General features: G+C 33.5%; 1 pseudogene across 1 annotated transcript; it reads left to right on the top strand.

The window, feature by feature from the left end:
* The first annotated feature begins 3,013 nt into the window (after positions 1–3,013).
* Positions 3,014–6,516, top strand: LOC111315195 (nudix hydrolase 8-like; annotated as a pseudogene). Its single transcript, XR_016344946.1, has 9 exons — positions 3,014–3,317; positions 3,789–4,065; positions 4,425–4,490; positions 4,679–4,816; positions 5,150–5,227; positions 5,352–5,402; positions 5,537–5,570; positions 5,701–5,809; positions 5,962–6,516. The product of XR_016344946.1 is annotated as a nudix hydrolase 8-like (transcript).
* The last annotated feature ends 557 nt before the right edge of the window (positions 6,517–7,073 follow it).

A 7,073-nucleotide genomic window follows, 5' to 3' on the forward strand; every position in this document is an offset into this window, starting at 1 on the left:
ATCTGTTTCATGATTTTATAACATGAAATTAGTCTACTGTTGTGGACTTGTGGCTTCCATGTGAAATTTGTGAATTCATCGAAAATGCCCGAAAGATATGAAAATCTAAAATCTTCACCATTTGAAACCTAAGAACAAGCAATCAAAATGGAGGATTTTGTTCTTTTAAGACATAATGAATGACTCAAGGACTTCTAATGGTTGGAGTGACCATTAGTGTAATGATAAGTTTCAGCTCGACTGGAAGGTTGGCGCAGCTCGGCTCCAGACACAAAAAAGGGGTGAACCGGTGCGGCTCGAGATATAGCTCGGCTCAGCTCTATGGCTCAACAGGGAATAAGTGAAAGCAGGTTAAAGCGAGTTACGCTATGGGTCGGGTTGACCCAAACAAAAACGCGCGAATCTTTTGGATTTAGTAACGCTAAAACGATCGTTTTAGCAGGATATATAAAACTAAAAACTCAGCCTTTTCAGCATATGCGTCTTCTTTATTCTCTCTCTTCCCTTTTTTTTCTCCTCTTTCTCTCCAAACAGAACCCAGATTTCGGTTGAATGTTTTACGAAATCTGAAAAACACACAAAAAACTAGGTTTTTCGTTAGAATATTCCCTAGAAAACTTGAATGTCACCGAAAAACTGCTCGAAATTTGAAAATTTCTAATAATTTCCTAAAAAAAAAATGTAAAAACTTAAAAAAATTTTCTAAAAATTCTAGAACATTGCTTCTATTTCTTAGAATCTCCTTTTTTATGTTTTTGATTTCTTTTGTTTACTCTCTGTGTTTTTCTCAACTCTGTGTTTCAACATCTATTTATAGAGATTGATTAGAAATTTTTTTGATTAATCTTAATTCCATATAGGATTGGGATTCAATTTTTGAATCTAATCCCAACTCTGTCAGGCCCCAAATTCAAGGTCAAATCCACTTTCATAATTTTTTTTGATTATTTTTATTTAATCTAATCATTATCTCCTAATTAATCAAGAAAAGAAAAGATAAAAATCCAAGAAAGAAATAATAATAATAAAATAAATAATGATAATAATAATAATGAATAATAAACGAAAAAAAATAATACTAATAATAATTACTATTATAAAATAAAAATGTGGGCTCATTTTACCCATTTGGACTAGATCCAATTGATTCGAGCTTGAATCAAATTGAATATCTACAATAACGAATGAATAAATATAAATTTTTATTCAAATAGTTACAATCATCTGTATAATTATTATTTATGTAACTAACGTCAATTGATCTAAATAGCAAGGAACTCCGTTTCTCTTAAGCAAGATCTTGATTTCAAGTTTTGGGAATAGAGAAAATAAATTTGAGAGAGCTTGTCCCTTTTATGAGGTCTGATCTGACTCAATTTCGAATTAATTGAGACTCAAAATGATTACTAAACATCAAGGGATCCCGAACCCCAAAAATTTATTATTTATATGAATAATATATTCAAATAATTATAATAATTTATTATATAATAATTTTTTAAAACATAATTTTTAAAATATAAATAAAATTAAAATTAAAATTAAAATTTATTTATCAATAATTAACTCATCTAATGAGATGCATAATATTTTAAACAACCGTCGGTATGGAATCTTGGGTATGACAAAAGAGCAAGTACTTAAGCCTTTCCTCAAAAAATTCGTTGTTTCCATTGAATTATAGTGTCTGATTTGTTTCCTCCAATAAGTTCCACTTGGTTGGCATATACAATCTTTCGTGTTTCCTGTTATGAGCTTTGGCTATTTAAATCCCAGACGGCCAACACTCAAAAGGACTTTGGTAAGGAGGTTTGTGAGGCTGCATGGGCCGCTGAACAGTAAACACTCCATGGTCTAAAGTCTTCGGAGTCAAAGACCTTCTCTGAAAAGCACACCGTTAAGGACGTCAGTGTCATGGCAGAAGAAGCCAGAAGGCGTGCAAAGATTGCAAGGTGTGTTACTCTTTGTTGAAAGAATTGCACGATTTATACTCAACGGAACCCTGTTTGAACATGCAGAGGCGTGCAGATTTAGAGAACTTCATACCCTGAAAGGCAGAGTCGAGTCCTTTGCCAAGTTGAGAGGTTTGGACATTGAAGTCAACCCACTCAAGAAAGCGAAAAAAATTGAAGAAATATGTTACTGATACTGGTCAGTGGGCGAAGAAATGTTCAAGTGGACTGGGCCAATCTCCAGCTTGATGGGATCGAAACAGGTTAAACCTAAAATAATGTCGTTATCCAAAAGTTACACGTGGACTTCACCAAATTGCCTTATCCAAAAATCATAGAGTTCGATTCCCCACAACTTCAATTATTCCATAAATAATTAAATAAATTAATAATTTCTCCAGGAAATCAGATGATGCTAATTAATTTTTGTTCACCTTAGATATCTGAATTTTTTATAAGAGATTGTGGGTGTGTTATGCTCATTGGATGGTCAGAATCTTTTCATCATAATCGATGGCTTAAAGAGAGTTAGTATGATATTAGAATGTTCCCTATTAGTATGCTAATATAAACCGCGGAAGACAAGAATCCAGCATTTTTCTCCAAATCCTCGCCCAGAGATCTGAAACTCACGTGCGGTAATGCTATCCACGCAATTTTAAGTCATCAAAGGAAAAAAAATGGAAAAAGAAAGATATTATTGTGCTTTGCCACGAGCGAGAAGGGATTTTTTCAAGATTTAGTTACTTCCCACGTTTTCTTGCATTTAGCTGTGAATGAATTGGAGATCTTTTTTAAAATTGGTTATTTCTTTGCTTGTCATCCATCATTGAACACCCATTTCGTACCACATATTAAGCAACATATCACTCTAATTATTTTAGAGTCTTTTGCTTGATGTGGATAAAGATATTATAGGCTTAGTCATGGCTTACATGGCTTGTATCCACCATTAAAACTTGTTCAAGGATTCTAATAATCATGCTTCATGGATTTGTTTTGTCCCCTCGCTCCATTTTCAAATTGATGTTTTAGTCTCTGATGTAATCTCTTAGGTCAATCCGTTCCCTCGGCCAGCGATTTCTTATAGCTCTTTCTTGTTTTCAGGAGCCAAGATTACTCTGATAGTTACAATTTTTTTTATTTTGTATCTTTGAGGGTATTTATATCTATATTAAGCAGTTGATATCGTTAAAAGTGGTTAGGAGTTTTAGATACTATCGATTAAATGGAGTGCAGCTTTCTTAGTTCGAAGTCTTTGCCAATGTCTGAGATAGCACGCATGCATAGGACATATTCAAGCTTGTTTTCGAGTTTCAGGCCATTGGCTGATGCTAAATCCACCCCACAGTTCTGTCCTTGCAGAGCTAACTCAAATGTTTTAATTAGCTGGCAGTTTGTCATCAGTCAAGTCAAATATCGTTTGCTTCCTTGTTAGATTCCTGGGTTTTCTTTTCTTTTCCATCCTGTTTTCTGTAATAAAACAGGATTGTTTTGGTTTTGGTCATAAACATAAAGTTCAGAGATAGTTGTCCTGCTTTTATGGTCAAATTTGATACTTTTGATTTTTTTTAGGATAATTGAAATTTTTATTCAAAATCATAGAGACTAACCATTAAAATATCGAAACCGAAAATTTGATTTTTTTTTTTGGATAATTTGATACTTTGATTTTGTTTAAAGTGAAGTGGGTTTTTTCATAGTTAAGTGAAGAGAAAAAACCCAGGTTTTAGGAAAACCATTAGCTTATCTCACTCTTTGATATAAGATGCCATTGATTGGAAAGTTTTGATTTTAATGGTTTCTTTGCTCATTTTCCCCATCATTTCCGTTTTCAGGTATATCTCCAATAGCTTCTTATTCAAGTACTCCCGATAACACCTATGCGCCAAAGAAAGCTCTAAGTTCAATTGACCAAGAAAAACTTGGAGCAGGAAATTTGCTACATCAGATTAATGGAACAAATTCAAGTTTGTTCTCGAGAAATATGAGAACACTCGATGCCTTTGATGATGAGTATGGTGGAGTCATTGTTGATTCAGAAAGATTACCAGCAAATCCAAATGTCTTTGCTTCCATGCTTTGTTTCTCAATTTCTCACTGGTAGGCAAAAGTAATTAATCCCTGTCGATGTTCATTTTTAACTATTTTCTTTCAACTATTCTGTCTAGCAAATTACAAATTCCTCTTAAGTGGTTTTTCCCTTTAACCATAGTGCCCTGTATGGTCACATGGCAACTATTTGGTAGCATAACATAAGAGCAAATTTCTTGTGTATATTTAGGAATTTGCATAATAACAAGTGTCATGAACTATACTAGAATATGTTGATCTAGCTGTGAATTTTTTCCTGATGAGTATAACTTTTCGTTCTGGTGGAATCATGGGCACAACAAATTGTTTTTCTGTTTAACATGATGAAAACTAACAGTAACTTGAGGATATTGCTGATCTTATGCCTTCAAACTGCAGGAAAAGAAGGGAATTTGGCTTAAGTTGCCAGTGGAAAAATCAGATCTTGTTCCAGTTGCTGTCAAGGTAGCTTCCAGACATTAAAACCTGCACATACACTTCACTGGCTTCACTAAATTACTCCTTCGTGCTCTCGCAAAATTGAAATTAGAAGAGAACTTAAATTTCAGTGTGCCAATTGAAAATTCTTCTCCCATATTCTGCATTCAGAACACTCTTCTATAATCTCTGAGATTAGGGGGTTTCCGATGCAGGAAGGATTTGAATATCACCACGCAGAGAGAGGGTATATAATGTTAACTTACTGGATACCTGAAGGACCCAGCATGCTTCCTGCTAATGCTTCACATAAAGTAGGGGTTGGAGGATTTGTCATCAATGACAAAAATGAGGTATGAAATCAGTTGAGCTTGAGTTGGATAGTTTAGGGAGAGAACTATTATTGAGTTATCTGTCTTAAAAAAGTAGCAGAAAGATTTATTCCATCTTTCCTATTTTATTCAACATAATTTCCATCAGTGTCAATATCCTAGACTGCTATTGTGCTGATGTGCTTAATGGCTTTTAACATCCATTATTTTCCTCAATAAAGGACAGGCAGAGCAAATACGAAACCAATTTAGTTGAATTTTTTGTATTACTTCAATAATATGGACCATACATTGTCTTGAGTTACTTGTATAAAGTTGAATTTTAATGCAAGCATTTGCAAGGGTCAATTGCAGGTTCTTGTAGTACAAGAGAAATACTGTGCTCCATCATTTGTTGGGCTTTGGAAAATGCCAACCGGTTTCATTCTTGAGGTATAATATTTTGGTTTGAATTTGACCTAAATATTAAGAGAAAATACAAACAGTATGATTTTTTTTTTTTTGGATATAAACGGCTGGATCTTTCATTTAATAAACTTTTGTTTGGTATGGTAAATCAGAGGAGATTTTTACAGGAGCTGTAAGAGAAGTCAAGGAAGAAACTGGGGTAAGAATTTCTGCTCGGTATATTGCCTCCTAGGTTCTATTTCTATTATCAGTAACTTAATCTCAGTTCAGAGAGTTTAAATTGTCTAATTAGGCTAATGTATTAATGCTAGCTGCACTTGATCCACATTGCAGATTGAGACTGAGTTGTGGAAGTAGTAGCATTCAGGTAACACATTACTACTGAGTTTATGGATGTCACCACATCAGTGAAAAAGATTTTTAGATAGTAACTCTCTAATCCATGTGATAAGTTTTTGTTTTCTGATTACTGATGTTTGCCTGTAACCCCATTCCAGGCATATGCACAATGCGGCTTTTGAAAAGTCAGATTTGTTTTTCATCTGCATGCTAAAACCTCTATCAACTCAGATTACGGTTGATGATCATGAAATTCAAGCAGCCAAAGTAAGCACCTGGCTAGAAAAGAGTTAGAAAGCAGTGAGATCACAAAGTTACTGCAATGAAACAGATTGGTTTCTGTTTAATATAATTATTATTAAGATTATTTGTTTGCGTATTAAAGATTAATTTTTCAATTGGTTATCAATATCATGCAGTGGATGCCTTTAGTTGAGTTTGTGGAGCAACCACTGATTCAAGAAGATTGCATGTTCAAGAAAGTCATCGATATCTGCATTGCCCGCCTGGGGAAGCATTATTGTGGATTATCTGTGCATCAAATGGCGTCTAGATTTGATGGCAAAGCATCTTCTCTCTACTACCATGTTGTTGACTCACAAGATATCAACTGTGTAGGCAACTGAAAGAATAATTCAAGGCCACCGCTCATTTCTGCACTTCTCATCGCCTTGCGGATTAATGTATGTCTTTGCATTCAACAAGAGGGTGAGAGTCCATGGTGCTTGAGCTTGATTCCATTGAAAACTACTATCATTTTTGCGAAGAAGGCAGCTGATTTATAACCTGTAATTCCGCATATCTTCTAATGCAAATATGCCCTTGAATGTAAAAATATGGTTACTTTTAGATGCGCGATTATCGCTCTTTTCTTCTTTCTCATTGCTTGGATAGTCATGTTTCTTTTCCTTGATGGTCCAAACTTTTTGTTGCCAAATACATGATTATACAAAATTAGAAGATTCAGAATTGAAGTTGCTTTTCCCCCTTCTTTTTCCTGTGATTTCTAGGTCAAATAACCAGAAACTCATGGAGGTAATCTATTGGTATCAAGTTAGAAATGAAAACTGTATCTTAATAATACTGAGATCCTGTATCAAGTGAACTGATTAGTCTAAATCCATCTGTCACAAATCTATTAAACGATTAAACAAGTTTGTTGAGAAGAGATGCTCAGGAAATGGGTTGTCAAAATATTCAATTAGCTCCTACTCTGAATCCCGATATAAAACATGTTAATTCACGATGATTCAATTCTTTTTTTTTTCTTTTCAAAGAAATACAAAATGATGATCGGGTATTGTAGATACTCTATTTAATCAGAATCAATTTATATTTTAATATTAAGCTTTAAATTTTTTTAATTATTTTTTGTAGTATATTTAATTTAGAGTTATTATTATTATATAAAAAAAGAGAGAAAATTTATTTTACTGAAATTTAAAAAAGGTTTAATTTTAATCGGGTTGTTGAATTGAAAGTGTTTTAATTGAAAAAAAATTGTGAAAAGGAAATTGGTTTGAAAAGTGAA

Source organism: Durio zibethinus, chromosome 9 (assembly GCF_047325235.1).
Source record: "Durio zibethinus cultivar Kanyao isolate XHJ-2024 chromosome 9, ASM4732523v1, whole genome shotgun sequence".
Taxonomy (NCBI): domain Eukaryota; kingdom Viridiplantae; phylum Streptophyta; class Magnoliopsida; order Malvales; family Malvaceae; genus Durio; species Durio zibethinus.